Source organism: Manis pentadactyla, chromosome 12 (assembly GCF_030020395.1).
Source record: "Manis pentadactyla isolate mManPen7 chromosome 12, mManPen7.hap1, whole genome shotgun sequence".
NCBI lineage: Eukaryota > Metazoa > Chordata > Mammalia > Pholidota > Manidae > Manis > Manis pentadactyla.
The window spans coordinates 2,103,472-2,120,952 of record NC_080030.1 but is presented as its reverse complement, the minus strand read 5'-3'; the positions used below and the strand labels follow the sequence as shown (position 1 = coordinate 2,120,952).

General features: G+C 50.9%; 1 long non-coding RNA gene across 1 annotated transcript; it reads left to right on the top strand.

The window, feature by feature from the left end:
* Positions 1-1,275: 1,275 nt before the first annotated feature.
* Positions 1,276-15,977, top strand: LOC130679987 (uncharacterized). The gene is made up of 2 exons (XR_008992972.1): positions 1,276-2,100; positions 15,199-15,977. It is a non-coding gene; the product is annotated as an uncharacterized LOC130679987 (long non-coding RNA).
* Positions 15,978-17,481: the final 1,504 nt, after the last annotated feature.

The window sequence follows — 17,481 nt, the reverse complement described above, 5'->3', positions numbered from 1 at the left end:
CGCGCCCGACGCCCGTTGCAGTCATTCCCGGAGCGCAGTCTGCTGCTGCCGCGTGGCTCCGGAGAGGCTGTCCCCGCACACGTGGGTGGAGTCACCTTCCAAGGCTGGGCTGCGGCCGGGCCCTCGGGGCTGTCCTGTTGGCGAAGGGTCTCTCCTGGCCAATCAGGCTAAATTGATGAGCAGATCAGTGATTCGGTCTAGTTAAACCGGTTTCACCCAGTGTTTCTCAGCCCGGGGCCGTGGGCCCCCGCCGCCAGGGGACGCTGGGCGATGTCTGGGAACATTTGTGCTGGTTGCTACAGGGGACGCATCTGGCAGCAGATGGCAGCAGAACCTGGCGGTCCACCAGTGTCCAGCATGGACCCCAAACAGAACAGGCCCCAAATGCCCACAGCGCAGAGGTTGGAAGACTGTGGTTTAACCCCACTGCTAAGTAAGGGGAAAATTCAGGTCTAAAAGGGCCCCGAGCAAGTACAGCACCGAGAAGCATCTCAGTTCGCTGACGGACACTGGGGGTGGGGGACGGGGACTTGGTAATATGGGTGAATGTAGTAGCCACGATGTTGCTCATGTGAAACCTTCATGAGATTGTATATCAATGATCCCTTAAATAAAATAAAGGCGCTTAGGACGGGAAAAAAATAAAAAATAAAGCCCTGAAGAGGAAAACACTGTCAACTTGCTTTTTTTCTCCGTACTCCCTCTCTGCAGGAACCAAGGAATTCCCCAAGTTCTGTCAAAGGGCTCCCCTGGGAGAGGGTGGTTAGAGGAAACAGCCTTCCTCCTGGTCTTGCTGCTACTTTGCTCCTCAACCCCGTGGGAGAGTCCCCCCCAGTGTGCTGCCCCGCTTAGTTTGCAGAGTACCCCTGACGTCCGGATCTATTCCTGCTAAAAATTCAGGAAACCATTTTGCTCATAGTCGGTCACTTCCGTTTTTCTTTTGTAAGTAAAAACTCAAGATTAATTTGTGCTTTGGTTATACACATCTTTCCATCCCCGGAAGTCCCACTCAAGCTACTCTTAGAAGACCCTGTTTTGATTTTTTTGTTGTTTAAACAATGGTCTTTAATTTGTATCTGTCAAAAGCAATGCCTAGATTTTGTGCATCTAAAAAATGAATCTCTTTAATGTGTTTTTCTGCTGCTTTTTAATTTCTGAAGATAAGAAAAGACATACAGGTAGGGATGTAAAATGGTGCAGCCGCTATGGAAAACAGTTTAGCGGTTCTCCAGAAAGTTGAACATATAGCATATCCCTATAACCCGGTAATTCTGCTGGGGGGAATCTGCGCGAGAGAAATCAAAAGCTGCGATTCAGATACTTGCCCACCCACGTTCACAGCAGCACTGTCCACAATGGACAAAGGGTGGAATCAAAAATTCATCAACACACGAATGCGTACACACAATGCTTCCATCCAAACGCTGGAATATTACTCGGCCTTAAAGAGGAAGGACAGCCTTGCTGGAAATGGCATATAACTAAATGTGATTTATTCCCAGAGGAATTAACGTTGAAACAAAACGGTATTTTGCCAAGAAGCCCGCATGTCAGAACGTGTACCAGGGGGTCCCTCCGGCCGGGAGTTGGGGGGGAGACTAAGAAAGAGCTGGCTGTGCGGCACTAAAGAAAAATGCAGAAAAAGTTTTGAACCAGCCAATAAAATTAAGACAAATGTGGAAGAAAGCCTAGTAGGGATATAACTTGCTTAGGCAACGACGGGGAAGGACTGAGCCCTGCAGGACTCAGCCAATGAGGAGGCAGGGGCGGGACCCGGCGCCCGGGAAGGAGCCGCTGGTTGGCACGTCCGGGGCGCGCGCGCTCCCAGGCCCCGCCCACCTCCGGGCCGCTGGGAGGGCCTCGCTCCGCCCTCTTCTCTGTCCCGGTGTTCACCTACTGAGCTCGGGCCGTCTCGGGGCTCGTTTGGGACACTCTGGCCCGTGCGCGGGGGGCCGAGCGCAGTGGGAGGACGCGTCCCGCCCGACCTGCGCGCGCCACCCGAGCGCGGACGGGACTGGAGTGCAGGGACCGCCTGACCCGCGCGCGCGCGGAGGACACGCAGGCGCCGCGGCAGCAGGGCCACCTCGTACGCCGGCCAAGGTAGGAAAACTGGGCTGTGCTTGCTGCCTCGGTGGCCGGGCGTCTGTCGGAGGGCGCGGGTGTGGGGCCCCAGTTTTCGCCAGAGAACCGACCGGAGGCGGGCGGAGCAAGAAACCTCCGTGATCCCGGGGGTCGAGTGCACCGGGACCTCCTGAAAGACGGGAAATAGAGATGCTGGGCGTAGGGGAACCGGGAAGGGGAGCAAGAACAGCGTCCTTGGTTTCTCCGACAGCCCGCGGGGCGAATGTTAGGGTCCCGAGGGGCCGCTCCGACACCGGGGATGGGACAGACAGAAGATGATGAAGTTCTGTTTGTTGTTTTCGTCTGGACCAAGGAACCGATCCGTCGGCCGTCAGTTTTCCGACCGCAGTGCGGCTCGGATGAAGGCTGCCTTTGAGGGGGGGGGGGAGCTGGTCCTCCGCGGGTGGTAAAACCTGCAGGACGGCGGAGGAAAGGGATCACGCCCCACGCCCCCTGCCGGTTCCAAGGGCTTTTTCAATGTTTCCCCTTAATACCAAAGCAGAGAATGCTAAAGAGGGGAGGAGAGCCCCCAGACGCTTCAACAGAGAGGCCCGGGGACCCTCGCTCCTGTTTTCCTCCCCCATGTAGCCCTCCGGCTGGAGCTCGAGAAGAGCAGGGGCGGAGGGCAAGACAGGATGCAGGTCCGTCCGAGGGCCGGGGGCCTTTGGCTCCCGCAGCCTCCTGTCCACATTTCAGGAGGAAATGGGAACAGTGCACAACGGATCTAGAAAACGACGACCCCCTTCCCTCCGCGAGGTCAACGGGGGGCTCCTAACTCCTAAAATGTTCCCATTGAGAGAAGCCCCGCGAGGGCAGGGAGAAATTGGCTCCGTCAATGCTCCTCCGACTAGCACCGAAGTGGGGAATTTTTTTAAAAAAGAGAGACAGATGAAGCCACTGTTGTAAGATCCCCTTGGTTTAGCAGACCAGGTGGATCAATATATACCACTGGACAGAGCTGATTATTTTATTTACAGGTGAAGAGAGGGTAATCAGAAAAGCCACCATGTCTATCTGGGAATGAGAACATACATCAAGATGTTCAACCAGGCGAGCAAAAGTCCCCAAAATGTAGATCCTGGCTGAGATAATAGTGACCCAGGAGATAAAACTAAAATGCAAGATCTCAGGGGATTGACTATTAAAGGAATCAGAGAATCAGCCCCAAAATCTCAGGTCTCCAAAGCCTTTGAGGTGCAACACAGGAAGGGAAAAAACTCCCAACTGTAAAGGAGTGCAGAGAGCATTAAGAGTCAGGAAAAAGAACTAATAAAACTTAACTTGACCCTAGAGCAAGAGCCACCCAGTTTTCATAAAAACTACCCGAGGCTAAGTTAAGAAATGCACCTGCCCTAAGTTAGATAACAAGAAGTGGGCAACAGCCTCGGGACGTGACCCCTGATTAGTCACATAGACATGCTTGTGTAAGCAAGAGATAACAGGAAGCGGTCAGGCAACTGGCGCGTTCCATAAAAGGTTAAATTGTTTCAAATCCATTGGTTAAAATATAGAATGTGTTTTAAAATTATTGGTTGTAGAAATGCGCGGGCTTCGGTGCAACGGCTGTGAAAACCCTATATAATCCCTACCTGAAGTTGCCTGGGGGTCGGCTGCTCTGACCCGGCCTGTGTGTCAGGGGAGGTGCTGTCGGCCCCAGCTAGCTGGCTGAATAAAGACTTTGCTTGGACTTACATCTCCGTGCCCATGTGTTTTGTTCTCTCGGGAAACCCCTGGATTCCTGGACCCTAACATTTTGGGGACTCGTCCGGAATCCGAGTGGCTTCCCTGAGAACAAAGGACGGCTGGAGGCAAGGTCTAATTGTCTGGATGGGGCAGTGTAATTCTAGGGTCACCCCCTCGTGTCTGCATAAATCCACTATAAAGCAGGAGTCGCCATCCCGTGTCTGGTCTTGGGTTAGTGATCCCGAGCGAGGAAGTCTGGGTTGGTAGTCCCGGCCCCCAGGTTAGCGACCCAGGGTGAAGCCCAGGTAACCAATCCTGGCCCTAGGGTCCGAGTGACTCGGCCTTAGGAAGGCGAGTCCGATCGGCAGGAACCTGGCGCCCGAGGAGGAAAAGATCGAGCTCGTCACCCTGTGGCAGTCTGAGTGGACGCCTTTCGGGAGAGTCATGAGAGTTTTTGAGAATCCTGAAAGTGGTGAGTGTGGTGCGCACCAGAGTGAGAGAAGGACCGGTCTGGGCAAGTGCGATCAGATGTGGTGTGTGTGTTTAGTGTCATTGTTGATTGTTTTATTGTGTTTTGGTTTATATTTCTGTGCTTTTCTCTTCAAGTTTCTCCTATTCTGAGGTTCTCCTGTTCTTTCCGTCCCTCCTTTCTGCCACTAAATCATTCCCTCGCGGGCACGGGTCGGGCAACTAAGAGCCATTAGGGCACCCGCCGCTAGAAGACTCCCGTGACAGGATAAGGGGGTCACAGCCGCGAATCCCAGATAAATTTGCGTCCCCCGCAGAAGAAAAACTGTGCAACGACAGGCACCTGTTCACAAGCACATACACCAGTCATCTTGTTTAAAGTGGCATCTCTATCCTTCGCCTTTGTCTTCCTCGTGTTTTTTCACTATGGGCCAGACTCAGGCTACTCCTAAAGGTCTGATCCTTTCCCATTTCCCGAAGGTCAAGGAACGGGCCTTAAATATGGGCCTTGGCATCAAGAAAGGCAAGCTCGACACCTTTTGCTCGGCCGAGTGGCCTTCCTTTGGAGTAGGCTGGCCGACCCAGGGGTCTCTTTCCCTGGACCTTATCGGCAAAGTCAAGGCCATTATCTCCCGGCCAGACCCTGAGGGCCACCCTGACCAATTTCCCTATATCCTTGTCTGGGAAAACCTGGCTGAGAATCCTCTGTCCTGGCTGAGGCCCTTTTTGGTAGGGAAACCTCACACCGACCCACTAAAGACCTCCGTCCTAGTTGCCCGGGAAGATTTAAAGCCCTCTGATCGCAGGGCCAGAAACCCTGTGCGCCCAAGTGCACCGCCTGTTCTCCCTGACAGTTCTCCCCTCTACCCCCCTCTGTCGATTGAGCGGCCACCCCTGTATGCGGCTCCGAGGGAGGAATGGGGTGAAGCCGCCAGGGGGGTAGAAAACGAGGTTGGGGAGCCCAGCAGGGACCAGGTGGCCGCAGCTTCTCCAGATTCTTCAGCAAGAGAAGACAGGAGGCCTGGGAGAGCAGGAGGAATGGCCGCAGCTTTTCCAGGCTCTCCAGCAAGAGAGGGCAGGAGGCCAGGGATAGCGGGAGGAATGCAGTTAAGGCCTCGGGGGGCCCGGGAACAAGAAGAGGAGGCTCCCTCCTCCACCTCAAAAGGAGCAGTGCCAGTCCTGCCTGTGTGTGCCATCGGTGCAGGCGGTCCGGGCGGAGCTCAGCAATATCAGTACTGGCCCTTTTCATCTAGTGACCTCTATAATTGGAGGACTCAGAACCCTCCCTTCTCGGAGGACCCCAAGTGTCTTATAGGTCTGGTGGAGTCCATTATGTTTACCCATTGTCCCACATGGGACGACTGCCAGCAATTGCTCCACACCCTCTTCACAACGGAAGAGCGAGAGCGCATCCTCAATGAGGCCAGGAAAAATGTCCTCGGAGAAAATGGAAGACCCACTACCCTCCAGCCCACCATCGACAAGGCGTTCCCACTTGTGCGCCCGAATTGGGACTTCGGGACTGCAGAAGGTAGGGAGCGTCTCCGGGTCTACCGCCAGACTCTGATGACCGGTCTCCAGGTGGCCCACTAACCTGGCTAGGGTAAAAACTATTGTTCAGGGGGAAATGGAAAGCCCGGCCGCGTATCTGGAAAGGCTGTTTGATGCTTACAGGCAATATACCCCCATAAACCCAGAGGCAGAGGAACACAGATCAGCTGTAGTCCTCTCATTCATCAACCAGGCAGCCCCCGATATCCGGAGGAAACTCCACAAGCGGGATGACCTGGGGGAGATCTCTATTAGAGAAATGCTGCAGCAAGTGGAGAAAGTCTTCAATGCTAGGGAAACTCCGGAAGACAGAGAGGAAAGGCTGAGGAAAGAGAAATGGGAAGTGCAGGAGAGAAATAGGAAAGAAGACAGAGAATTTCAGAGGAGGGAGAACAAGAAGCAGAGGGAGGAGATGGCCAGGGTATTCCTGGCCGGGGTGAAGGAGAGCCCTAGATCACCTCGAAGAATGGGGCCCCGCCAATCCCGACTAGGACGAGATCAATGCGCCCTGTGTAAGAGATATGGGCATTGGAAGAGGGAGTGCCCCAAAAGGAGGGAACAAGGAGGAGGGAACCCCGTTAAGACCCTACACCTAGGAGAGGAGAGTTGACGGGGACGGGGCTCGGCACCCCTCCCCGAGTCCTGGGTAACCCTGTGCGTGGAGTGGACTCCCATAGGGTTCATGGTAGATACTGGGGCACAGTATTCAGTTCTCAACCAAGCCCACGGTCCCCTGAACCCAGGACGCACAAGTATAGTCCAGGGAGCGACAGGGTCCAAGAGATGTGCCTGGACTACTAACAGAAAAGTGGACCTAGGAAGGCATCAGGTCTCTCACTCATTTCTGGTCGTACCCGAGAGCCCCGCACCGTTGCTGGGCAGAGACTTACTAACCAAGGTCAGGGTGCGCATCCATTTTGAACCCGAGGGGATAAAGATCATGGACAAAGAAGGGCAGCCCCTACAACCAGTGCATGTGTTGACTCTATCCCTGGCCAATGAACATCGTCTGTCTTAGGTGGATCAAGAAGAGGGGGGCCAGGGAGAAATGGACTCTTGGTTGCAGAGGTTCCCTTCCGCATGGGCCAAAACCGGAGGAATTGGTCTCGCCAAACATCTGCCCCCGGTTGTTGTTCAACTCAAAGCCGCGGCCCTACCCATCTGGGTCCAGCAGTATCCAATACCGGAAGAGGCTAGGAAAGGGATAGCACCCCATATCCACAGACTGTTGGAGACAGGAATCCTTAAACCCTGCCGATCTGCATGGAATACGCCCCTGCTTCCAGTAAGGAAGCCTGGCAGTGGAGATTACAGACGGGTGCAGGACTTGCGAAAGGTCAATGAGAGGATAGAAGACATCCGCCCTACAGTGCCCAACCCTTACACCCTACTCAGCCACCTGCCACCCTCACATGTGTGGTATACTACTCTGGACCTGAAAGATGCCTTCTTCAGTATCCCACTCTCTGAAGTTAGTCAGCCTTTGTTTGCCTTTGAGTGGCAGGAGCCAGGGGGAGGAAGAACAGGGCAGCTTACCTGGACTAGACTGCCACAGGGCTTCAAGAACTCTCCCACCTTATTCAATGAAGCCCTAAGCCAGGACCTGGAGCCCTTTCGCAGGAGCCACCCCCGCGTGACACTGCTGCAGTTTGTGGATAACCTGTTGCTGGCCACAGAAACCCGTGAGGAGTGCAAAGAAGCCACGGGGAACTTGCTGGCTGAACTAGGCGAACTGGGATATCGAGCCAGCGCCAAGAAAGCCCACATCTGTCAGAGGTCAGTGGTCTACCTGGGGTACAAAATATCTAATGGAGCCAGGTGGCTCACGCAGGCCATGAAACAAACTATCCTGACTATCCCCATCCCTTCCTCACCCCGGGGAGTGAGGGAATTTCTTGGCTCAGCCGGGTTCTGCAGGCTCTGGATTCCAGGATACGCAGAAATAGCCCGACCGCTATATGAGGCGACCAAAGAAGGGCTGGGCTGGCAATGGAATCAAGAACAACAAGAGGCTTTTGACAGACTAAAAGAAGCCCTCCTCCAGGCCCCCGCCCTATCTCTGCCAGACCTAGAAAAACCCTTCATCCTGTTTGTAGATGAAAAAAAGGGAGTGGCTAAAGGAGTCCTGGCTCAGCAGCTGGGCCCGTGGAAAAGACCTGTGGCCTATTTGTCCAAGCGGCTAGACCCCGTGGCCTCCGGATGGCCACCTTGTCTGCGTATCCTAGCAGCCATCGCTCTACTAGTAAAAGAGGCAGACAAGCTGACTTTTGGCCAGAACCTGAGGGTAACAGCCCCACATACTGTAGAGGTGATCCTCAGGCATCCTCCAGGAAAATGGATGACGAATGCAAGACTCACCCACTACCAAGGGCTCCTACTAGATTCTCCACGAATTGCCTTCTCTGACCCGGTGACCCTAAATCCTGCCACCCTTCTGCTGGACCCAGATCTGTCGACCCCCATCCATGACTGTAGAGACATCCTTTCCGAAATTATCCAGGTGCGAGCAGACCTGAAAGACACACCGTTACCGAACTGTGAGCTAAATTGGTACACAGATGGGAGCAGCTTTGTGCAGGAGGGGGTCAGGAGAGCAGGGGCAGCGGTAGTGACCCACGAAGGGGAAGTTGTCTGGAGTGCAGCTCTGCCCCCTGGCACCTCAGCACAGAAGGCGGAACTTACTGCTCTCGCTGAGGCCCTGGAAAGAGCAGAAGGCAAGCGGGCCAACATCTACACAGATAGCAGGTATGCCTTTGGCACTGTCCATGTGCACAGTGCCATCTACCGAGAAAGAGGATTCCGTTCCGCGGAAGGGAAGGAACTGAGGAATCTACAAGAAGTCCAAAGACTACTAGCTGCTATCGAAAAACCAAAGGCGGTAGCAGTTATACATGTACCGAGCCACCAACCAAAGAAGACACCTGAGGCCATCGGCAACAACCAAGCTGATGCGGAAGCTAGGAGGGCGGCCCTCTCGGACTCCCTTGTACTTGCAGCCCTCGAGATACCCATACCTGAACTGCCTGCCCTGCCACCCAAACCTGAGTATTCCCCTCAGGATCTTGAGTGGATTAGGAAACAAGTCTTGGGGAAAGTGTTTGGGGAGGGAAATTGGAGTAGGGACCAAGAAGGTAGATTGATCCTGCCAGAAGCATTAGGATAGTACATGCCTGCTAATCTGCATAAGTCCACCCATCTAGGCTGGAAAAAGCTGCTCAGCCTTTTCCAGTCTGCACAGTTGGTGTTTCCCCACCAGAATGAGGCAGCTCGTCAGATCACGAAAGAATGCAGTAGCTGTGCAATGCTAAGACCAGCCCCAAGAGGGCCGCACCCGGCAGGTACTCGGGAAAGGGGGAGGGCTCCAAGGAGGAATTGGGAAATAGACTTCACCGAAGTAAAACCAGGGAAATATGGATATAAGTATTTGCTGGTTATGGTGGATACCTTCTCAGGGTGGGTGGAGGCTTTTCCAACCAAGCATGAAACCAGCCAGGTGGTAACAAAAAAAATAATTGAAGAGATCGTCCCCAGATATGGGGTCCCTGAAGCCATAGGTTCCGATAACGGCCCGGCTTTCGTTAGCAAAATCCTGCAGGGACTAGCCCTGGCTTTGGGGGTAGATTGGAAGTTACATTGTGCTTACAATCCACAAAGCTCTGGGCAGGTAGAGAGAATGAATCGGACCTTGAAGGAGACCCTTTCTAAATTGGTATTGGAGACTGGCGGGGACTGGGTGACCCTCCTCCCTTTAGCCATCTTCCGCACTTGGAACTCCCCCTATGTACATGGTTTAACTCCACTTGAGATAATGTATGGGGCCCCTCCACCCATAACTCGGCGAGTGCAGCTTCCCGGTGCAGAGGACCCGGCCCCTGACTATCTGAATGTGTTGCAAGCTCTTGCTAAAGTGCAGCAGGAAATCTGGCCCCTGATCAGAGCATATTATGAGGGTGGGAAAATTCCAAGCCCGGAACATGGCATAGTCCCAGGGGATATGGTATGGGTCAAGAGACATCAAGTGAGGACTCTCGAGCCCAGGTGGAAGGGACCTTATGTTGTATTGTTTACCACCCCCACTGCTCTCAAGGTTGATGGTATCGCTCCCTGGGTGCACCACACCCACGTTCGGAAGGTCCTGCCTCATAAAGATCCAGGGGCCCGCAAGGAAGAGTGGAAGGTGCAGCAGCATCCTGCCAATCCCCTAAAACTACACCTAAGCCGAAGATGAAGGGGATCCTGCTGATAAGCACCTTAATATGGACCTTCAAGGGAACCACGCTCGAAGGCACCAACCCCCCTCAGCCATGGGACCTGACCTGGATGCTGGTTGATAGTGACACTGGGGAGGTCGTCAACTCCACACAATGCACTGCGCCAATCGGAATTTGGTGGCCTGACCTGTATTTCTGCTTTCGGCAGATCAACCCCGTTTACCGATCCGTCCCTCCAAATGTGGCTTGCTCCCATGGGTTTTATGCTTGCCCAGGAACAGGTAAAGGAAAGCGATGTGGGGGGGAACAAGACTTCTTTTGTGCCAGCTGGGACTGTGTAACCTCAAACGATGGGGATTGGAGATGGACAGTTACAAAAATCGATTCTGTCAAATTTACTTATGTCAACAAGGGCATCCCTCGTTACCAGACTATGGCCCTTTACAAAGACAAGGCTTGTGACAGAAGGGACCAGGATTGGGTAAGAGTTCAATTCACTGAGACGGGCAAAAAGACTGAGGTATCGCGCTGGATAAACAGAGTAACATGGGGGATGGTGTACTATAAATATGGGGGGCATACCGGCTCGACCCTCATCATTAAATTAACCGTGTCAACTCCCAGCACCGTCATAGGTCCCAACCCGGTTATACATCCCCAGAAACCTTCGATCCAGGACAAGGGCCTGGGCCAAAAGGACGAGAAAATGTCAACCGGAACGCATGCCCCAGAGCCCACAAGAGGACCGGGTCTGGTTCCCTCCGGGTCAGATAACCCCATGTGAGAAATGGTGCAGGCAGTAGTAGAGACTCTTAACCACACCACTTCCTCCCTCACCGATCCCTGTTGGCTATGCTACCCAGGTTCACCCCCCTTCTATGAGGCAATCGGGATAAATGGCTCCTACACTATCAACAACTCCCATCCCACTTACTGGGACGGGAGACCGTGGGGACTTACGATCGCTCAGGTCTCAGTTGCTGGTACGTGTGTAGGCACAGTCCCGACGGCCCAGAGCCAGTTATGCTCCTCCTATAATAACACCACGTGGGAGCCGGAAAAGTGGATTGTACCCTCCTTGGGTTGGTGGCTCTGTTCAAAGACAGGCCTCACCCCGGCCCTATCCACCTCAGTGTTCAATGCTAACAGTGAGTTTTGTGTGCTGGTGGCTGTTCTACCTCGCCTAATATATCATTCTCATGAATCCCTCCTTTCTTATTGGGAAGAAGTGCCGAGCCCTCACTGGAGAAAGAGGGAGCCTGTTACTGCCCTGACAATTGGGGCCCTCTTCTCCCTAGGGATAGCAGGGGCAGGCGCTGGGGTTGCAGCCCTTGTAACTCGGGAACAGGGGCTCACAGCCCTGAGGCTGGCAGTCGACAGGGACCTAGAACAACTCCGACAGACAATGTCAGACCTGGAGCAATCCCTCACCTCCTTGTCAGAGGTGGTCCTACAGAACCGAAGAGGCCTGGACCTCCTGTTCTTAAGAGAAGGTGGGCTGTGCGCAGCCTTAAAGGAAGAGTGTTGTTTCTATGTAGACAAGACAGGTGCAGTCAGGGAGTCCTTGGCCAAGCTAAAAAAAGATCTAGAGAGGCGGCGTAAGGAATATGAAAGCAGCGAAGGCTGGTTTGAGTCTTGGTTCAAACACAAGCCATAGTTTGCTACCCTCCTCTCGGCCGTTGCGGGGCCACTGGTCATCCTACTGTTTTTGCTTACAATCGGTCCGTGCATAATAAACAGGCTGCTTAGGTTTGTACGGGAGAGGTTTGACACCGTCCAACTCCTGGTCCTTCACCAAAAATATCAGGCCCTAGATACCGCTGCGGAAGATTCCTCAGTCTGATCAAGAAAAGGGGGGAAATGTAAAGGAGTGCAGAGAGCATTAAGAGTCAGGAAAAAGAACTAATAAAACTTAACTTGACCCTAGAGCAAGAGCCACCCAGTTTTCATAAAAACTACCCGAGGCTAAGTTAAGAAATGCGCCTGCCCTAAGTTAGATAACAAGAAGTGGGCAACAGCCTCGGGACGTGACCCGTGATAAGTCACATAGACATGCTTGTGTAAGCAAGAGATAACAGGAAGCGGTCAGGCAACTGGCGCGTTCCATAAAAGGTTAAATTGTTTCAAATCCATTGGTTAAAATATAGAATGTGTTTTAAAATCATTGGTTGTAGAAATGCGCGGGCTTCGGTGCAACGGCTGTGAAAACCCTATATAATCCCTACCTGAAGTTGCCTGGGGGTTGGCTGCTCTGACCCGGCCCGTGTGTCAGGGGAGGTGCTGTCGGCCCCAGCTAGCTGGCTGAGTAAAGACTTTGCTTGGACTTACATCTCCGTGCCCGTGTGTTTTGTTCTCTCGGGAAACCCCCGGATTCCTGGACCCTAACACCAACTGCCTTCTTACAAACACAAACACTCAGAGATCAAATGATGAAATAACTCCAAGCTAGACCCAGATGAACCTATAGGGCACGGTGTTTTTGAAAGTAAACTTTGTAACTAAAAGCTGGCCAGATACTACCAAGAAACTGCAGAAACTAGATGAATGGAATGAAAAGTCTGTTGAGGAACTACTTAGAGAGGCACAGAAAATGTTTATCAAAAGGGATGAAGAAAGACGAAGACAGAAAGCAAAAATGATGATGACTACTGCAGAGGAAGTGATTGAGGAAAAGAGTAGTGGGGGCCACCTTTATTCGTAGATATAAAAAGGCCACCTTTTTAGTAGATACAGAGGCAGCCCGTTCCTCCCTGACCTTTCAGCCACAAAATGTGAAATTTTGACCCAAAAATCTTTTAGTCTCTGGGGTTAAAGGGGAGGTATTCCAAGTTCCTATTTTTAAAAAAAAACTGTAATCAGATTAGAAAATGAGATTACAGAGGGATCATTCTTGTATCTTCTGGAGCAGGAACTAATCTCTTGGGAAGGGACTTAATTATTCAATCAGGGGTGGGTCTAGGAATAGAGAAAGGCTGAATAAAGGTTCTAATAGCTTATGTACCTCACAGAGGAGGAAGAAAAGAGAATAGACCTTTTTGCCTTTGAATGGGAAAATTCCCGTAAATGGAAAAAAAATAGCAATATCACTGGGACCGTGTTGCAACAAGTTTTCGTGGAGGCCCCCAACTTGTTCAGTCAAATGTTAGAATCCGTCTTAGACGAACTTAGAAATTTGGGGAAATAGTGGGTTATTGTAGATTATGGATCGACTCTGACGCACAAAAAGCTAGAAGCTTGTACTCTTGAGTTGTTGGAGGGAGAGCCAGACCCTCTCCAATGGATGCCAGGGGAACTGCAAATCTAGAGGAATTAAAGCAATCCTTAGTCACCGCCCCAGTCATGGCACTCCTGTCTTCAGAGACGCCATTTCACTTGTTTGTTGCAGTTGAACAAGGTTCTGCTGTAGGGGTTTTGACTGGAGCCTGGGGAGGAAAGAAACAACTGGTGGCCTTATGTCTAAACTACTGGACCCTGTCTCTTGAGGATGGACTAAATGCATTCAGGCCATCGCAGCCATGGCCTTACTGGTGGAAGAGAGCAGGAAATTAACTTGGAGGAACCCTCTGGTCAGTACTCCTCACCAGGTTCGGGTCATGCTTAACTTAATCAGTGGGCTGGGCGCTGGATGATAGATTCTTGAGTTGTAAAATATGAAGCGAGTTTACTTGAAAAAGATGATCTGATCTTAACCACAGACACCTGTCTCAATCCGACCAGCTTCCTATGTGCAGGGGAGGCTGAAGACCAATCAGAACTGAGTCACAATTGCATGGACCTCATAGAATGATTATCAGACTAAAGTCAGGCCTAATTTAAGGAGAACACCTCTAAATGTGGGTATGAAACTGTTGATAGCAGGCCCTCCCGGATGATAGAGAGCAAACGACATAATGGCTATGCTATCATTGATGACAATTATCTTTGAAGAGGGAAGATTACCCAATAATCGGTCAGCCCAAACCTGAGTTGTTTGCCCTTAACTTGCCTTAAAACTACTTTCAAATAAGGAGGGCACGATTTACACAGACTCCAAATATGCCTTCCGAGTGGCCCGTACCTTTGGAAAAATTTGGATAGAAAGAGGCCTCATAAACAGTAAAGGAAAGGAATTAATTCACGGGAAATTAATTAAGGTGGTTCTGGAAAATCTCTTACTTCCAGCTGAAATATCTGTAACCCATGTGAATGGTCACCAGAAAGGAAATTCTTACGAAGCAACAGATGATAGAATTGCTGATGTAGCTGCTGAAGAGGCTGCATCTGAAGATGAAATGAGACTTTTGAATCTCACTCCTGATATCCCTAAAACTACCTTGATCCCAGAGTTTTCCAAAAAAGAGATTAAGGACCTACAGGAGGTGGGGGCGTCTCAAGATGAGAAATGGCGGTGGCCTTTACCTGATGGGCGATAAATGATCGTAAGAGAGTTGGGAACATGTTACACAGAGGGAGCCACTGGCCATGTGTGACACTTTGCTAAAAGTTTCTGGACACCCTGGTATTTACCCCATTGCTAAACAGGTTTGTAAGAGTTGCATAAGGTGCCAAAGAATTAACCAAAAAAGTATGAAAAAAGCCAGGACCTGGAAGGAGACTCCTGGAAATAAGACCATTCCACAGTATGCAAATTGACTTTACTGAGATGCAGAAAGTGGGAAATCTTAAATATTTATTAGTGATTGTTGACCATCTCACTGAATGGGTAAGGGCTCACCCATTAACAACTGCAACGGTAGGATTAGTAATAAAAGTACTCTTACTTACAACAAGTGATTCCTAGGCTTGGGTTAATAGAAAATGTTGGTTTAGACAATTGGAGTCATTTTACCTTGAAAGTATTACAAGGAGTAATGATGACAGTCCAGGTACAATGGGGTTTCCATACTCCTTGGCATCCGCTGTCCTCTGGAAAGGTTGATAGAGTGAATGAGACTCTCAAATATTTAACCAAGTAAGTATTAGAAACTACTCTGCCTTGGACTAAATGTCTTCCTATAATTCTAAGGATTAGAACTGCTCCCCGAAAGGATTTAGGAATTTCCCCTTATGAATTACATGGGCTACCATACCTAGGAAGGGCAACAGACTTGCCCACCATGGAAACGGAAGATCAGTTGCTAAGGGTGTGTGTGCTGGCCATGCCTTCTACCTTATCTTCTCTCAGGTTGGAAGGACGCCTCGCCCAGACTCCCTCACTTGAGTTCTTCGCTCACTGATTCCACCCCGGAAACCTGATGCTGATAAAGTCCTGGAAAGAAGATTGGCTTCAGTCCAACTGGGAGGGTCCCTGCTGAGGGCTCCTGACCACCGAGACTGCTGAAAAAGGGTGGACTCACTACACCCGAGTAAAACGGCTGGTAAACAAACAAAAAGGGGTCAAAGATCAGTGGTAAATAACATAAATCCCCAGAAGAACCTTTAGGAGTGACCCTAAGAAGAAAGGCAAGTAGCGAGATGGGCTGGCCTCTTGTTTGGCGGGTGGTGTGGGTGGTGTGGGCCATCGCACATACCACTATGGCGGCTAGCAGCTGGCAAGCCCTAACCTCAATATACACAGCCTTCAACTCATGGGGATTTCCAATTAAACTAGTAGTTATTGTGACAAAATCTTCAACACCCCAAACCATTCGATTTGATGCGTGCCAGGTTTTGCCCTGCAGGAACTTAGAAAATCAAAGCAACTTTCACAGGCAGACAAATACCTCTGCCCTGAACCAAGTCCAAGCCAGGGCGCCTATGCAGCCTGTCCTTGCCGAAGCTGGAACGACATGTGGTGGACTACCGAATCCCAGGGACTGCCAACCTAAGGTGGGGATCTCAGAACTTAAGACCCTTAAAAGCCAAAATACATTTGTCCAAAGGCATTCCTCCTGAGAATTGCCAGGACAAACACTGTAACCCCCTCTTGATAACTATAAATAAACCTCAAGACTTAGACTCAGACCCTGTGATCGCTCCTCATGTTTACGGGTTCGGTGCATATGTTACCGGTGCAGATGTTACCAGCCCTAAGGTGTAAAGAGTGAGCCAGAACCTCCCTGGAATGATCCCAAATTAGTTACAGTATTGAAGTCAGAAATGTAAAACACTTGAAATCGAGACAGGTCATGGAGACACCGATGCCTGGGTAGAATGGGTCAAATTTTCAGCACTAGCTTTGAACATAAGCAATTGTTATGCATATGGTGCAGGACCGCCACAGGTGCAGGTGGTCCCGTTCCGTCTCGACTGGGACATGGACCCCACTGGGATGAACTGCATGTTGGCCCTATGTCAGGACAAGGATGCTTGGGGAGATGAGACTTGCAAGAGCTTGTCTCTACTCTTTCCTGCACCAAAGAAGTCAGCCCCGGGGGCAACCCCCTCTTTTTTCACAGGGACAACGCATCTCTCCTCATGTCTCTCTAGGCAACGGGAAGGTTTCACCACTCCTGTGGGTAACTGGCTGACTTGTACCCGTGTCCTGAGTGTCTCTAGAGAGGGTAACTTCTCAAGCCTATGTATTCCCCGAGCAGATGTTTGGTGCTACTGTGGAAGGAGGAACCTGCCCAACTCGTGGCCGTCCAACTGGGCTGGGACTTGGGCCTTGGCCTGGTTGCCTATTCCATTTGCCCTGGCATTTCTCTCCACACCCAAAGGGAAGGGATTTCTCAATAGAAATTGCAGAGCATGACAAGGATCCTTTGATGCATATGTATGTAGACATTGACTCTAGGGGAGTCCCTGATAAATTCAAAGCTGCGGGGTTCAAACCAGCACCCTTGGTGGTCTGCCATCAACAAAAACGTAGATTGGATCCATTATATTTAATCAACAAAGGTCTATTAACTATCCAGGGACGCTCTTCAGGGAGCCACTAGCCAACTGGATGGTGCCAGCAGGTGGCCTGGGAGAGCAGGAGAGGAGTGGGCACGGTGTTGGCAGGAAAAGGGGGAGTGTGTGTCATGTTGGGGGGAAAATGTGCTTTTATTCCAAATAATACCGCCCCTGATGGTACTGTTACTAAAGCTCTACAGGGACTCACCACTTTAGCTAATGAATTAGCAGAAAATTCTGGCATCAATGGTCCTTTTACAGACCAGTTAGAAGGATGGTTTGGAAAATGGAAAGGTCTGGTTGCCTGTTTTTACATCTGTTCGTTGTTTTAACCTCTGTGGAGTGCTGATTCATCCCTCATGTGAGAGGCCTGACCCAGAGGCTTCGAGAGGCAGTTACAAACAAACACCTATGGCATACGCCCAAAGCCATCTTCTGTTATTGGAAGATAAATTTGACTATGAAGAAGAGAGCAAAAATATATTAGAAATGTTTGAAAAGAACTGGGCATACATTGAGGCATATTACTGGGAATAAAATAAAAAATTCTTAAGTAAAAAGAGGGGTAACTGTTAGAAATGGCATACAACTAAATGTGATTTATTCCCAGAGGAATTGATTTTTAAACCAA